At 45.9% G+C, this 16,032-nt stretch overlaps 1 long non-coding RNA gene across 1 annotated transcript in view; it reads left to right on the top strand.

Moving 5' to 3' along the window:
- The window catches only part of LOC115099339, a 62,776-nt gene extending 47,051 nt beyond the window's left edge, over positions 1-15,725 (top strand). Inside the window, exons 3-4 of the long non-coding RNA XR_003858746.1 lie at positions 12,877-12,988; positions 14,053-15,725. This is a non-coding gene — a long non-coding RNA (uncharacterized LOC115099339). The remainder of the gene's footprint in view (positions 1-12,876; positions 12,989-14,052) is intronic.
- Positions 15,726-16,032: the final 307 nt, after the last annotated feature.

Raw genomic sequence — 16,032 nt, 5'->3', positions numbered from 1 at the left:
ATGTTCGGTCACTGTCCTGATAGCAAAGTAGGCCGGATAAACGTCTCCAGGTGACTTTGGGGGTATATTCAGTAGTGCAAGCTCACTATTGAACATAGCCGGCTAACTTTATCCGGCTAACGCTAGCGCAACTCTTTGGCCCGAACAGACTTATCTGGATAAGTTGTCCAGCTAACTCTGAATATTGGAGATAGCCTGATAGCTTAGCAAGCTAACGTAACTCCTCCCTGTGTACTGCATTGTTCTCCAAGGCCAGCTAAAATATAGGCAGCTAAGTATCCACATATTCATTTATCCAGATAACTTCAGAGTTATCCGTCTAAATGCTTCTGAATATGGACCTCCAGGTGTATGTGTACCCATGATGCCACAGTAGCAAGAACGGACTGAGTCTGCAGTAGCATCCTTTATACCCAAGTCTCCTGTCTTGCTCATCAGACTTCAGGAAACCCAGGGAGGATGGTGCTTGCTGTCTAAAATCCTAATCCTTTCTGAATTGCCCAATATTCTCCAGGTGTTCATCAAACACCTATCATAGTCAGAACAGTTGCTGGCCAAAATTGTACCCCAGGTAAGGGTTGCTTTTGGACCCCTACCCTTTCCCTTTTGACTTGCGTGCTCGCAGATTCACAGACTAACCGAAAAGGGGGATGTGGCACCGCTCCTGGCTTGATGTCCATCCCGGTCATCTTCCCGCCCACCCCTTGCAACAGCCATTACCATAGTACCATGTTCTGCAAAACATTAAATTTGTAAATGTCTATCCTTAATTAATCACCCTTTAATACGGCCTTATTCATAAGGGACTCACATTTGGAACTACTGCTAAAATCTGTGATTTACAAGATTGACGAGAACCCTGTGGTGCAATGGTCAAGGTGATCTGGTGGGGCTCAGTCCCCTGCTGATACAATGTAAACCCAGTGAAATCAGATGATGATACCCAGTAGGGGTGTGCAAAATAAAAAAAAATTCATTTTCGTTCGTTCATTTGTTTCGTAGGTCACAGTCATTTGTCAGGTTCATCTCACATAAATAATGTTTGTTGGGTTCGTTTAATTCGTTTTTTAGTTTCACACTGAAGTCAATGGGAGAAGAAATCTATAGGCCCCACTGACTTCAATGACAAAGAAAAAAATGGCCTGGAGCCAGATCCCATTGCTGAGGCCTGGTCCTAGGCCCAGGCCTGATGCTGGGGGCATGTCCCATCACAGAGACCCAGGCCTGATGCCAGGTCCTGTCCCCAAAGCCCAGATCCAATACGGGGGCCTGGCTTGAGGCCAGGTCCCATTGACAAGGCCCAGGCCTGAAGGCAGGCCCTGGCCCAAGGCCAGATCCTGACACTGAGGCCCCAGTCTAGACCTAGGCCTGATACCAGGGCCCAGCCTGAGGATGGGCCCCCTCATTGAGGCCTGGGTCTAGGCCCAGGCCCAAGTTTGAGTCCCAGCAGTAAAGCCTGACCCAGGTCTAGACCCTGGTCCATAGGCCCAGGACTAGGTCTTTCACCATATTCTTTCTTTTTCGTTGAATAAAGTCGATGCTGTCAGTCCAAAGAACCACTGCTGTGACACCACTGTGGCACCTTCCTCCCGGGTGGATGGTGCCATTTTGATGTACAGCCTTACATTTGAATGACCATATATTAAAATGGCGCCATCCTCTCGTGAGGAAGGTGCCGCTGTGGTGTCATTGCGACGCATCCTTTGGGCAGAAGGCATCAATTTTTATTCCATAGAAGAAGAAAGAAGATGGCGGAAGGCCTGGTGCTGGGTGTAGACCTGGGTTTTGATGTCAGGCATAGGCTTGGGCTCTGGCGACCAGATCCTGCATCAAATACAAGCACAGTGAGATCAGATGTTGATACAATCCATCAAATACAAGTGCAGTGAGATCAGATGTTGGTACAATCCATCAAATACAAGCGCAGTGAGATCAGATGTTGGTACAATCCATCAAATACAAGCGCAGTGAGATCAGATGTTGATACAATCCATCAAATACAAGCGCAGTGAGATCAGATGTTGGTACAATCCATCAAATACAAGTGCAGTGAGATCAGATGTTGATACAATCCATCAAATACAAGCGCAGTGAGATCAGATGTTGATACAATCCATCAAATACAAGCGCAGTGAGATCAGATGTTGGTACAATCCTTCAAATACAAGCAGAGTGAGAACAGATGGACATACTCCAATAAAGTGTCAATCAAGAACTCCAATGTCTCATATTAATCAAAGGACTTCTTCACTATCCAAGTGCCATCACAGAAAAAGCACAAGTTATTACAATTCCATCTTATAAGTGCTTACATATATAATCATAGGGTACAATTAGAATGATTTTTACAAACAGTTTTTGAACTGCATTTAAAAATATTTTAAAAGGTTAGGGAAGCTGGGGAGGGGGGAGAGAGAAATGGTGATGGGAAGGGAAGAAATATCTATAGGAGAGGAAAGAGCATGAAGGTTTCAAGTATGCGTCAGATATTAGAATGTCCTCTTCCTGTTGGCATGGCTGTTGATGCAGTGTTCAGCTTGGATTACTGTTTCACATGATTAATAATAAAGAGACGACAAGTCTGTAACGTTTGGCTGACCGTGGTGTGACCCGCGGCTTGCCTCACTCACCCCTGGGTCAGCTGGACACCGCCCTCGCTGAGCTTGCCTCCATCTCGCTTAGGTACGCGTGTGCCTCAGCGCAGGAGAAAGGCCTCGAGGTGGGAAACCTGGGAACCATGGCTCACAAATTGGTCCCTTTGAAAACTGACCAGGGCTGAATGCCCGAATTTAGGGTCCTGGTTTCACTGCCTAAAAACTTGGTGACTACAGGGATGGAGTTAGGCTGGGGGAGCTGAGCTCTGATTTTCAGCACTAGGCACCCAACTTAGGAGCCCAAATCTAAGCAAATGAATAGCAGGCCTGGAAGTTAGGTGACTTTTCAGCTGAAAACTTGAGATTGATATTCAGCGCATTTGTCAGGCTGCATTTGGGACTTAGCTGGAGAAATGGTGGGATTTAAAAATGCCTGTCGAATAACCCAGAGGTGCTCCGGAGGCACGGTTAAGGTAAGTCAGCTTGAAAGCTGGACTGGCTGAAAGCAGTCCTAAGGCCAACCAGAGACACGTTTTTATTTACAGGCTTTTCTACACCGCCTATAGCAGAATAACCTGTGCTAAACAGTGAACAAACATTTCTAACAATACATTTATCATGTTGAAACAAAACAGTACACAAAAACAAAAACACATATCATAATACAACAACAAATAAAAGCCATATGAAAAAGATACGCTTTCTGTTGTTTTCTGAAAGATTTAAAGTCGGAAAGCGTTCTCAGGTCAATGGCTATCCCATTCCACAACCTGGGTCCAGATAGAGCAAATGCCCTGGAGCAAATAGTCTGAAGATGAAGAGGGCAAGTTCTGACAGAAGGGGCCACAAGAAGACCCTTAGCGGCAGACCTTAAGGACCGTGGTGGAACGTATTTTACAAGTTTATTGGCCAAAGAAACCGGGCCAACAGAATAAAGAGCTTCGTATACAAGGCTCAAAAGTTGAAACCGAGTCCTGTATTTAACGGGAAGCCAGTGCAGTTGGAACAATACAGGTGAACTATGCTCCCGCCTAGGACAGGAGGTAATTACGGTAAGCGGGCAGCTGCACGTTGTATTAATTGAAGAGAACCTATCATATAATTCAGCAGGATGCAGTAGTCCAATGTGGTCAGGACGAACGCTTGCACAATAGTTCTAAAGTCAGGGACTGGTAACAAATATTTGAGGGGACAGAGAACCCCAAAACTTATGAAAGGCTGACTTAATTACAGAACACAACTGTGCTTTTAAGCCAAAGACAGAATCCGGTATAAAGCCAAGATCTCGAGTGTCGGGAATAGCCTCGATCAAACTGCAACAAGATATAATCTGAGAGGGCCAGTAGTGACGTTTCAGTACTATGAGTGGATCAAAAACCATATTGATTTTGTGCAGAAGATGCTTGCTATTAACAAACTCAGTGAGTTGCTTCTGAACAAACTTATCCAGCTAATTCCTGAGAGCAAGGTATATTCTGCAGCACACCCATGCCGCTGAATATCCTGTATGAGCTGAAGAGGATTATCTGGCTAACTGATCTGCTCTCCACCTGGCTGGATACTGACCTCTTAGACTCCTAAGTTCAGCTGAAACCAGGCACCTAAATTTAGTCGCTCAGCTTTTTTGAAAATTGGCCTCTATGTTCAGCAGCCGGAGATTGGGGGCCTGTCTTACCGTACGAGCAGGCCCAGCCAAGCTCTGTGGTCTGGGACAGAGAAGCTGGATCTCCAGTCTGCAACGCACTGAAACCCCAGGAAATGACCAGCGAGCCGACGCACACCGGGAAAATCCTTGCAGGTCATGCGTCGGCAGGAAAGGAAGCCAGCGAAGGAGAGGGCGTGCTTCACTGCCAGCTCTGGAATGGAGTACATGTGAAATGGGGCGGGAAACATAAGAACAGAAAAAAATAAAATAAATAAATAAAAACCCACCAGGGTACGGTCCAGGGCACGGAGCGTCGCACTGGGCAACTTCTGAATCCTGCTGCAAGAAGTTCCACGCAGAAGTCGTGGCGCTCCTGCATCTGTCCAAAAGCACCCCCCTCACACTCCCATCAGGTTCCCCTTAGAGCCCCTCACATGCACCAAAGATTTAATACGGACTGGACATGAAACACAAAAGTGAGAGGCACACACATGCACATGGCAATCTCGTACACCTACTTTTCTTCCCTAGGAAAAACAGACTAAAAAAAATAAACTTCTGAAGCATTTATTTATTTATTTATTTTATTTAAAAGTCTTTGTATACCACTTTTACAAACAATGTTTAATCAAAACGGTTTACATAAGTATCTTAAAATTAAATTCAAAATAAAAGAAAAAAATAAAAGAAAATCATAATATTTCAAAAAGTATAAAAATAAACTATTAAAAATAAAAATCAGCTAACATAATTCTAATAAAAATAAGTAATGTATAATATAAAATATAAGATTTACAGTGCCATGTAAGTAAATGTGAAAAATCAGAAATTTAATCAAATTTAAACTTCAAGTTAGAGAAACAGTTCAGACATGGCTGTATCAATTTAATCTTTATGAAACGAGGTTGGGGTTTTTTTTGCATTTCCGCAGCTCCTAGGACTTCTCCACTAGGACTTCCTCGTTTTCCGCTGCTGGGCTGGGACAGTAGGTAGCCCCTTTTCTCATCAAGCACTCCTCCTGGCTCCTCTCAGTAGCCCTAAGCCCCTCTCTCTTCTCTCAGACTCCCTTTCTGGCCTGCCCCGCTCTGGCAGGATTGCCACCTTTCCTGTGTACCCCGGCGTGTGCTGAGATTCTAATCTTGTGGTTAAGACGTGTTGATGGCCTGCATTCTCTTTTAAGCCTTCTTCCGGCTGCAACATTTATCTTACAACAGTGTAAACCTTTCGGTGTCGGCTGTGTGGCCCTCTGGGTTGGCTGAAGCTCTGCCACATTCCCGGAGACTAAGAGACCGCAGCCCTGGCTTCCTCACACACCGGGGACTTTGCATTAAAAGCGCCTTACAATGAATTCATGTGCTAAACCAATATTACTTTATTTACTTTTATTTATTTATAGAGTTTTATATACCGTCGTTCGGTGTTGCCATCACAGTGGTTTGCAAAGGTTTTAACATTGGGTTAACATGATTAAAGATTTTACGTAGGTGAGTTGTGGAGGTCGGAAAGGTTATGTGACACAAGATTATATGATACAAGAGGTGTATTGTAGGGGTGGGTTTCTTGTAAGTTAGTGCGTGTGTGCAATAATTCATGTGTCCCAAGCCCCTAACATAAAGCAAAATGTTTTCTATTTAGCGCACATCTCGGCACATTACATTTTAATGTGCCTGCATATGTAAAATAGTAAAATAGCATTACTCTTCTTTTCACTGAGGGCCTGGCATCAGGAGCTCAATTTAGCATGCACTTTTAGCAGGTGGAATTTAGCTTCTATTTAAAGTTGGACCTGATGTCAAATGTAAATTGTTAAATGTTATTGTTACTTTCAATGTTCCTTGTAATAAGCCCAGGTCGGACCGCCCCCAACCAGGGTAACTTATTGTTTATTGTAAACCGGATTGATTTGGATTGTATACAGGAATTCCGGTATATAAAAATTAAAAATAAATAAATAATAAATGATAGTGGCGATTTGGCATGGTAGCAGTGTCCTGGGCCTTTCCCCAGTGATTGGGCCCCCCTGTTTATGTTTCCTCCCCAATTCTGATCCCCCCCAGCCTGCCAAAAAAAAAAAAGCAACTACCAAAACATACCGGAGCCCTCCCCTGGCACCCGGGTACATATCCCCTCCACAACCCTTCCAATCCCAAGTCTTAACTCCCGACCTGCGATCCCACAAATTCCAACCCCAGGCCCAGCTCTCAATCCAAAATATCTGATCCATCTGGGCTTCCTCCAGGCCACCCCCCCCCCCCCACTACCATCCACCCCTCTAACAGGAGATCTGTTCTTACCTTCTGCAAGATCCAGTGCTGACTGGCAAGTGAGGTGCGTAGATGGTGCTAAAAGCTGTGACCTGGGGAGCAGTGCCGCCTCCTGGCACCATTACACAGCCGGTGCTGGAGCAAGGACGAAGTAAGAGAAGATCCCATCTGCCGGCAGAAAGGGGGCTCGGGGGGACCTGGAGAGGTGGGGCGGGGGAGGGGCCAGGGCTGATGGAGGGCCACCTCGAGCGCCACAGCCCCGGGACTGGCGCAGCCGTGGCTTCTCCTGCTTCCTGCCGGCGTGGGCCCGGAAGAGGATGTGGTATTGCATGTGCCTGCACCGAGGGAAGAAGAAGATAACGCTACTGCCACTGGAAGGAGCAGGCTGCAGCATCAGCCCCCTGCAGCTGGAGGGGGCAGGAGGCAGAGCAGGAGGATGAAAGGGGCCAGGAGGGCAGGTCAGTGTCGGCCCCCCCACGGCCCGAAGGAAAAACAAGGAGTCCTGCCAGCTGCAGGAGCTAAAGGAGGAGGTTGCTGCTGCTGCCACGTGTGCTTCCAGAGGGGGCTGAGAAGAGTGAGTGAAAGAGCAGGAGAGGGAATGTGTGTGAGTGAAAGAGCACATGTGTGTGTGTGTGTGTGTGTGTGTGTGTGTGTGTGTGTGTGTGTGTGTGATTAAGCATGAATGAGTGAGTGTGTGTGCAAGTGAGAGAAAGTGTGTGTGAGTGAGCATGTGTGTAAGCGTGAGCATGTGTGTGAGTATGGGTGGATGAGAATATGTGTATGAGTGAGCATATAGATGTGTAAGTGAGAAAGGACATTGGTGAGCATGAGAATGAGCCTGTGAGCGAGTCTGTGTGTGTGTGAGAGGCTCAATGTGCTATTTGTTTCTCTGCTGTTTAGACACAGTGAGGCCCGTATCCAATGAAAGCTGAGTGCCTGACCTAGGAGCCTCACTTCTAAGTGCCTAAAGTTAGGAGAGTTTTATCCAGACTTGGGGATCTTAGCTTGAACATTCTCCTAACTTTAGGTGTCTGGCAGGGAGGCTTCTAAATTTAGACCAGGATCCTATATTAGGTGCTTGGCAATGAAAATCTGAACTAGGCACCTAACGTAACTTACTTCCCTTGATGTGAGCCCACCCCTGGTACTTCTTAGGCACCTAAATGTAGGTGTTCTGCAGGTACAAATGTACATTTGTGCAGATCTAGGTGCTTAGCTCCATGAGTTAGGTGCCTAGATTTTTGGAATATCTACCCCAATCTCTCTAGATCTCCAGTTGTTATCATTCAGCCTCTCCGACTGTCTCTACACAAAAAAAACATGCTAAACTTTCTTCTGTTCCCATCCCTCATGCCCATCATCCGTGCTACACAAATCTTCTGCTTGTCTCCTTTCCAAATTCCTCTGGACATTTGATCGCCCCTTGAAGCTGGATGTGCACAAGCCGGAGCCTCTTTTCTTTTTCCAGCGTAACTGACTATATCCTAGGGATGCAAGAAAGTATTTGCAAGAAAAGCACACACTGATGAGGCCTCACCCAGAACACAATGTTCACTTTCGGATGCCAAATGACAGAGAGGACATAGAGAGGAGAAAGGCGACAAAACGATACTGGGCCTGCGTCAGAAGCAGGAGAGGAGAGAGAGGAGTGACAAGATACAGACATTTAAATACCTGAAAGGTATTAATAATGCACAGGAAGCAAAGCTTTTTCAATGGAAAGGAAATTCTAGAGCCAGTGAGCAGGATCTGAAGCTCCAAGAGGCCAGACCCAGAAGGAACTCCTACACCAGTGCAGGTGATGAAATGCACACAGGCCGGGGATAAACACAGAGGATCCCTAGTGGCATCGGGGTAATCTGCAGAGCAGCGGCAGTTCCAACCCGAAAAGGCGGTGGTGCAACCTGAGGGGTTGGGCGAGAGGCATGGGGGGGAAGGGGGGAGCGGACGCTGGGGTTCCACGCGGGAATTTGTGTGCACATCTGCCCGGGGGGGGGGGGGGGGTGGACAGATCCCTGCTGGGCAGGGCGAGGGGCCATTTTGCTCCTTTCCCTGCCACCGTTCCCCAGGTTATCGTGTTGTCTTCTTTGTGCAAACCTTTGTGAAAGGCACCTACTTTTGCAATTTGATTGAAACAGAACAGAAAACATTTTCTGATGAAACAGGCCAAGGAGAGTAGGGGGGAAGGGGAGGGCGGGAGCATGTGCTGAAAGGGAGGTGTGAGCGGGGAGGGAAGGGACCGTGAAGGGGAAACACGTTTGTAACATAGGTACACGGTGGCAGCAAAGGACCCAACGGTCACCCGCTCTACCCAGCAAGCTACCCCTACCCTCCAGGGCTTTCTGTAGCAATTGCCACTCCATGCCTGGGGAGAAGGGAGTGAGAAAGGAGAAGGAGGAGGAGGGACAAAACAAAAAAAAAAAGTGTGAGAGCAAGAAAGGGCATCAGGGAACAAAATCTTAGAGTTGGGAAAGGAAAACGGGAGTTGGAGACCAGTGGTCCAGAGAAGCAAGGGAGAAGGTGAGAAGAGAGCTGCGTGGCTGCCGCTGATCCCGGGCCTCCTCTGGGAGGAGCACGGGGAGAAGCGCGCACATAGATGGAGTCCCCTTGAGGACACCTCCCTCAGCTCAAAATTTTATTTTATTTTTTTAATTTTATTTGCAACACAAAACAAAATGCAATAAGTCAGATCCCTCCCAAATATTTGCCTGTGTATATGAATCAGGAATTTTTCGGGACCACAGTTACTGGCTTTAGGTTCCATGGTGCAGACCTCGGTGAATGACCGAAGGAAGTTTGTAACGAGGGGGGCTCCAGATTCTTTGCCTTCTAACGACTGAATTACACCGCTGATTCCTCCTGAAGGCTGGAAGAGCTGGGCTGTGGTCCAGGTCAGTGCAAGCGTATTTGACGCCCTAAGGCAAAAAACCTTTCATCATTCATTCCCCACCCCCATCTTATCTACTGACAGCACAGCACTCTCTTCTTTGGCAGTACTGGCTCTCTCCCTCTGGGCCTTGCGCTGGTGGGGGTTTTGCCACTCTAAGGGCCGGATTTTAAATGCTCTGCACACGTAAATCCGGCCGGATTTATGTGCGCAGGGCCCTTGCGCGCCGGCGCCCCTATTTTGCATAGGCCGCCGGCGCGTGCACAGCCCCGGGACGTGCGTAAGTCCCGGGGCTTCGTAAAAGGGGCGGGGAGGGGCGTATCTGGGGGCATGTCCGGGGTCAGGGGGCGGTTCGGGGCGGGACCGGGGGCGTGGTCGAGGCCTCCGGACCAGCCCCTGGGTCAGGTGATGGCGCGCCAGCAGCCCGCTGGCACGCACAGATTTACGTCTGCTTTCAGCAGGCGTAAATCGGCCAACAAAAGGTAGGGGGGTTTAGATAGGGCCGGGGGGGTGGGTTAGGTAGGGGAAGGGAGGGGAAGGTGCGGGGGAGGGGACAGGCAGCGCGCGCCGACCCCGGATTTTATAAGATATGCGCGGCTACACGCGTATCTTATAAAATCCAGCGTAATTTTGTTTGCGCCTGGTGCGCGAACAAAAGTACTTGCTCGCGCAAAATTATAAAATCTACTCCAACGTGACTACCTAGTTTGCCTAATGGAAGCACCGGCCCCAGGGGGTGGTCATCTTTCCTTGAAATGCATCCATTCCTTGCCTGGCGTAAAAGAGAGAGCGAGACGGTGACATCTGCGCAATATATATATTTTTTTTTCTTAAAGAAAAGGTGACTAATATCCCTGCTGTGCGGTTGGCTCTTCCTGATCGTCATGAGTCACCCCCCCTTCTGATACAAAAGCTTGACTCATCCCAGGATTTAAGTAGCCGGCGGAAACCGATACTGCTCTGCCACCAGAAGCCTGAAAGCGATGGGCTCGAATGTTACAAGCAGGATGGAGCATTTTTCTTAAACTGGTAGAAGCGCTGCTGATCTGCTGGCAAACCTTTTTTCCGAGCATGAATGTATAAGACGTGCCATGCTGGGTCAGACTCATGGCAGGGCTGTGCCCTGCAGATCCAAATAGGAAAGTCACTCCTAGAAGGGAGTGGTGCAGACGTCCATGTCTGGCCGGCGAGTAAATTCTTTATGGATCTCGTCCTCCAGAAAGTTGTCCAAACCTTTTTTTTTTTTTTTTTAAACGCAGCTATGCTACGCACTTTAACCACATTCTCTGGCAACAAATTCCGTAGCTTAACTGTGTTAACTGAAAAAAACCCCCCAAAACTTCAACTTGTTTTAAATCTTCTGCTAATCTCAATACTGTTTGACAGTTTCCTGTTTACTTGTTCCACTCCGCTCATGATTTTATAGACCTCTATTGTTTCCCCCTCTCAGTCATCTCTTCTCCAGGCTGATCAGCCCTCCAACCTGGTCAGTTTTTCCTTTTCTGTTGCCCTTCTCTGCACCTTTTCCAGTTCCACTTTGTCTTGATATTTGGGATGCGGTGACCAGAGCTGCATGCCATCCTCAAGGTGTGGCCACACCAGGCATCCATACAGAGGCATTATCATATTTCCCTGTTTTGTTTCCCATTCCCTTCTGAATCATTCCTAACATTCTCTTTGCTTTTTTGACTGCCACTGAGCATTGAGGGGATCCTCTGGCAGGACACGAGTGACTTACTCTCAGATCATGTAGAGTCTCCACAGTCCAGGCTGGTTTGTGTTTTATGCCGTTCGCAAATATAGCTAAATAAATTGTGTCTATCGTTCACGAACATTGGGAAATCTGTCGATTGCACCCCGTTTTTGTGGATCCTCCAATGATAGCGTATTCTCGTGGTAAAAACATCACAGCTTTAAGAACCACTCTCCTGATCCCGAATTAGCTCTCACTCCTCCCAAGGGACACAAAGCATGTGGTAATTCTCCTTTCTGCACTCAAACCATTGTAGGAACCATGTGACAAGATCCTTAAATCTCACCGCCAGTTGAGTTTGACAGCTGCTACAGACTGCACCTCTTCGTTCGTGGTAAACTTCATAGTGTGTCCATGCAATAAAGTGCATATTGGTAGAAAAAGAAGACAGATATGCCCCTATCTTATTGAAAATAGAAATTGCCTGGTGACTAGGAAAATTCAAGCACCAACTGTACAGCACTGCTTTGGTTATGACCATTCATTGGCAGAACTGCACTGAGGTATTTTGGAACCCATCCTGCGATTCGCCGAAAGGCGGTGATCGTCAGGCTATTTAGAATCTCCGTGAGCAATTTTGGATTTTCTTTTTAGAAACAGTATATCCGCGGGGACTGAAGTTAAAAGCAGACTGGTATTATGTGATTTAATCCACATGATTTTTAATTTTCAACAGCATTATTATTCAGCATTAGTCCATAGATTAGTCCAAAAAATTGAAACCCCTCTTACATTTCCACGACTTCCGTCTGGTACTTCAATCTATACTCTTCTCAGAAATCGATTACTGCAACTCTCTGCTCTTCGGCCTTCCAGCAAACACCATCAAACCTCTACAGATGTTGCAGAACTCAGCGGCCAGGATTTTGACAAACACACAAAAAAAGAGATCACATCTCTCCTATCCTATACAATCTACACTGGCTTCCCATCAAATACAGAATTCTCTATAAAGTCCTCACTATAATCCACAAATCCTTAAACAACCTCTCTCCTACTGAACCTACCATCCAGCTTCGTCCTCACAACTCTATCAGACCAATCAGAGGAGCCTATAAAGGCAGGCTTCATATTCCCCCAGCAAAAACATCCTTTGGAAAACGAGCCCTCTCCATAGCAGGTCCCTGTCAATGGAATGCTCTCCCGCCAGACCTCCCACAAGACCCATGTCATCTGTCATTCAAGAAAAAACTGAAAACCTGGCTCTTCAAACTAGCATTCCCAGAATCATAATTCTCTGCTCTCCATCCAGCTTACCCTCCAGCCATACCCTAGACGATTCCTGTTAACTTCAAATTATTAAGTACTGATCAATGTCTGTTCGGATGTAACTAACTATTTATGTATTTATTAAGGTTTTAACTATGTAGAGTATTGTTCCTTACAAGGGGCAAGTTCGTAGCCCCGGTTTCCTATTCAATTATTCGTTCTCTCGCAATGTTCCATGTAACGCTCTTTTGCATTGTTTTTGTTCATTGTAAACCGGTCTGATTTGTAATTTTTTTTACAAGAAGGTTGGTATATAAAAACCCCCCCCAAAAAATAAATAAATAAATAAATACAGACAGGGCTTGTATCAGGGAACTCCTTCCTTCCAGTTTGAGCATTTTGGCGCCAATGAAGAAATAAGATGCTGAACTACTGTGTGTGCTTGGTTTCGTTGAGTCTGTATTGGATGAAATATTGATACCCTGTAGTAATTCGCTGCAGTTAATTTATTTTGTAACTTTCAGAGGGAAGGCAGATGCGTGAGGACCTTACGAAACTTGCTTGGGTGACTTCTGCAATGGTTTTCCGAGTACCCTCTGATGCAGTCTGAGTTTCTAAACACGGACCCGTGTTGGGGTAACTTATTTATTTGGGTGTTTTATATACCGTCATTCCATTTGTGAATCACTAAATCACAATGGTGGTACAGGGTAGATACTCACAAAGGTAAGCAGGGTCACAGGTGAACAAGGATAACATTCTAAAACAAAGGGTATACTTCAAAGACAAACACATAAAAGGCAATCTTGGTTGGATTATTATAGGGGGGATGAGAGAAAGGGGTATTATTCAGGATATATTTTGGTTATCTGTGTCAAGGAGAATTTTATGTATCAGTCAAACAGTAGGCATTAGTGAATGGATAGTAGAAAGACTAGGGGGCACTCCATGAAGTTAGCATGGGGCACATTTAAAACTAATCGGAGAAAGTTCTTTTTTACTCAACGCACAATTAAACTCTGGAATTTGTTACCAGAGGATGTGGTTAGTGCAGTTAGTGTAGCTGTGTTTAAAAAAGGATTGGATAAGTTCTTGGAGGAGAAGTCCATTACCTGCTATTAAGTTCACTTAGAGAATAGCCACTGCCATTAGCAATGGTTACATGGAATAGACTTAGTTTTTGGGTACTTGCCAGGTTCTTATGGCCTGGATTGGCCACTGTTGGAAACAGGATGCTGGGCTTGATGGACCCTTGGTCTGACCCAGTATGGCATTTTCTTATGTTCTTATGTTCTTAATAGCCAATACATAAGATAAGGTAATACATAAGATGATCTGCTGAAGATTTGAGAAGATAAGTGATTTTATGTGCATTATAAAATAAAAAAGTATGATCAAATTGTGAACTTCAGCCTCATGATTAAGCGTAAGGCAACTAAAGATGTAATAACCGGGAGTACCTATTGAGTTGATCTTATGATTTCTAAATTAAAGCATGTTGGTCTAATGCATACGCAATTCGAAGACTAGAGAAGAAGTGTGCCTTGACTGAAGATCAATAAATACATGTAGGCATAATGAGAGAAAAGAGCAGAAAAGGTCAAAGAGCATTTGTCAGTGAACTGAAATAAAAAGAAAGCCAATGGCCAGCTCTAAAAGGACAGAAGGTTCTTTATTGACCAAATATTTGTCTTTTTCAGTTAACATCATACAGGGGAAAATTGAGAACTGATATGACTTACTAGTATACGTGGTAGATAGAGACACCAAGGCCGTGGCGTTCAAACTTTGCGAGTCAGTGAGACCCTTGGGCAGCTGGACCTCCAAGAGCCATCTTAAGGAAAATTTTGGAGGCTGTATCATCTTTTATCGAACCAACCACAAGAACACTAGCGAAGACGGAACTATGGAGTCTATGTAGTAACCTGTGTGCATCAGTGTGCATTAAAACAAGTTTAACAACCACGTTAGCTAACTCAGACGTACTAACACAGTGTACCCAAACATGGATACTTTCCAGATAACGAAACTGCATTCATTTCTAATGTGGCCACCTAGTTCAGATATAGAAATGCCATTGCGATGAGCTCAATGCCCATTACTGTAGTGTTTGTTAAAGATCATTATGCTTACCTTGGATGCACTGCTGAATTAAATTTAAATTCGCCTCTCGAGGTGGCCACCTGATAGCAGATAGGACAAATGGGGGGGGGGGGGGAAGTGTCCTAGAACTCCTCCAGGCAGACGCAGGCTCCCAGCCCTCCTCAAACACACACACGCACACACACGCCTCAGTTCAAAGCAATTTCAAATATGTAGTCTGAGAGGTGGGTGCTGCTTTCTCGGGGGTAGGGCTGGGGATGGAGGCTTGCTGACTGCGTTGACAGAGAGAGGCCTCCCTTTCACAGCCCCCATCCCCTCTCCTGCAGACCTCGCTAAACCCCCCCCCCCCCCCGACATTTCTCCAGGCTGCAGGAGATGCTGCAGAGCATTGCCTCGCTAAAACGATAGGATATTCGGTGCAATGCAGCCGTTTTCATGCCGTCATATCCTGCATGCTATTGTATATGGAAATCCTGCGTTGAAGTGAGATTTAATGTGCGTATTTAAAAAGATAAGATGCCGATTTTAATACACGTGACTATGTAGACCCCTGTTCTGTATGTGAGCTTTTTGAAGCCTTATAAATCCTTTCCTCAGATGTCCCATGAAGAGTTAAAGAGATTTAATTTTAATAAAATCCATTTTTCACGCATTTAATGTGCTTCATATGTTATTGAGAGACAGTGTCAAAGCCATTTGAGCAGTAAAATAATAATTAAAACTATTTGGTCACAAATGGATAATTAGTAGGGATCTTCATTTTCGGTTTTTATTGCTCTTTATTGTTCCTGGGAATTTAGTTGGGTTTATTATGATAACAACTAAAACAGGAAAAAAATCAGTTGAAAAAAATGATTAATTATTTTTCACGGGTAAATATGAGTTTATTCTGGTGGACAGAAGCCAGGACAATATAACAACATTAAGCAGATTCTCCCACCCAACCACCCACTCAGCAGCACCTCCATCTCTACCCTAATCCCCTACCTAGCATGTTCCTCTCTTCCCCTCATCCCCCGCAATAGCATTCATCCTTACTGGGGGAGTAGCTCCAGGCTTCTTCTCTTTCCCTGGGCAGCAGCTTACTGAGGCTCCTGCGCTCTGCAGCCCTGCATGTCTGCTTCTGTGCAGGGCCAGGGAGCCTGCCGGGAATTGCTTCTGGGGGACAGCGCCTGCTTCAAATGCATTCACGGCACCGGACAGCAGGTAGTTTGACTGCCTGGGGGAGTGAGGAGGCGGGACTTGAAACTCGGCATGGACAACACTGAAGAGTGAGTGTTTCACTGGTGGGGGGAGGGGGGGGACTTGAAATAGGGCCGTGCTTTGGCCCACACTGGCTTCCAGCAGTGACTGGAGGCCTTGAAACTCTGCATCTGCAGCTCTGGAGCTGTTCTTTAATCAGCCTAAAATGAGGCAGAAAATCTGTTTAAACCGATTGTCACCTTTGGAAATTTATGGGTGAAATTCGGTTTAAACTGAAAACGGAATGACCCTAATTATTGGGTAGATGGTAGAATAACTGTTGCAGGTGTTGACTACTTTTCCCAATCACTTGGGGATAGTAACAAGGGAGATAG

Source organism: Rhinatrema bivittatum, chromosome 9 (genome assembly GCF_901001135.1).
Source record: "Rhinatrema bivittatum chromosome 9, aRhiBiv1.1, whole genome shotgun sequence".
Classification (NCBI taxonomy): domain Eukaryota; kingdom Metazoa; phylum Chordata; class Amphibia; order Gymnophiona; family Rhinatrematidae; genus Rhinatrema; species Rhinatrema bivittatum.
This window is presented reverse-complemented; position numbering and strand designations above follow the sequence as displayed.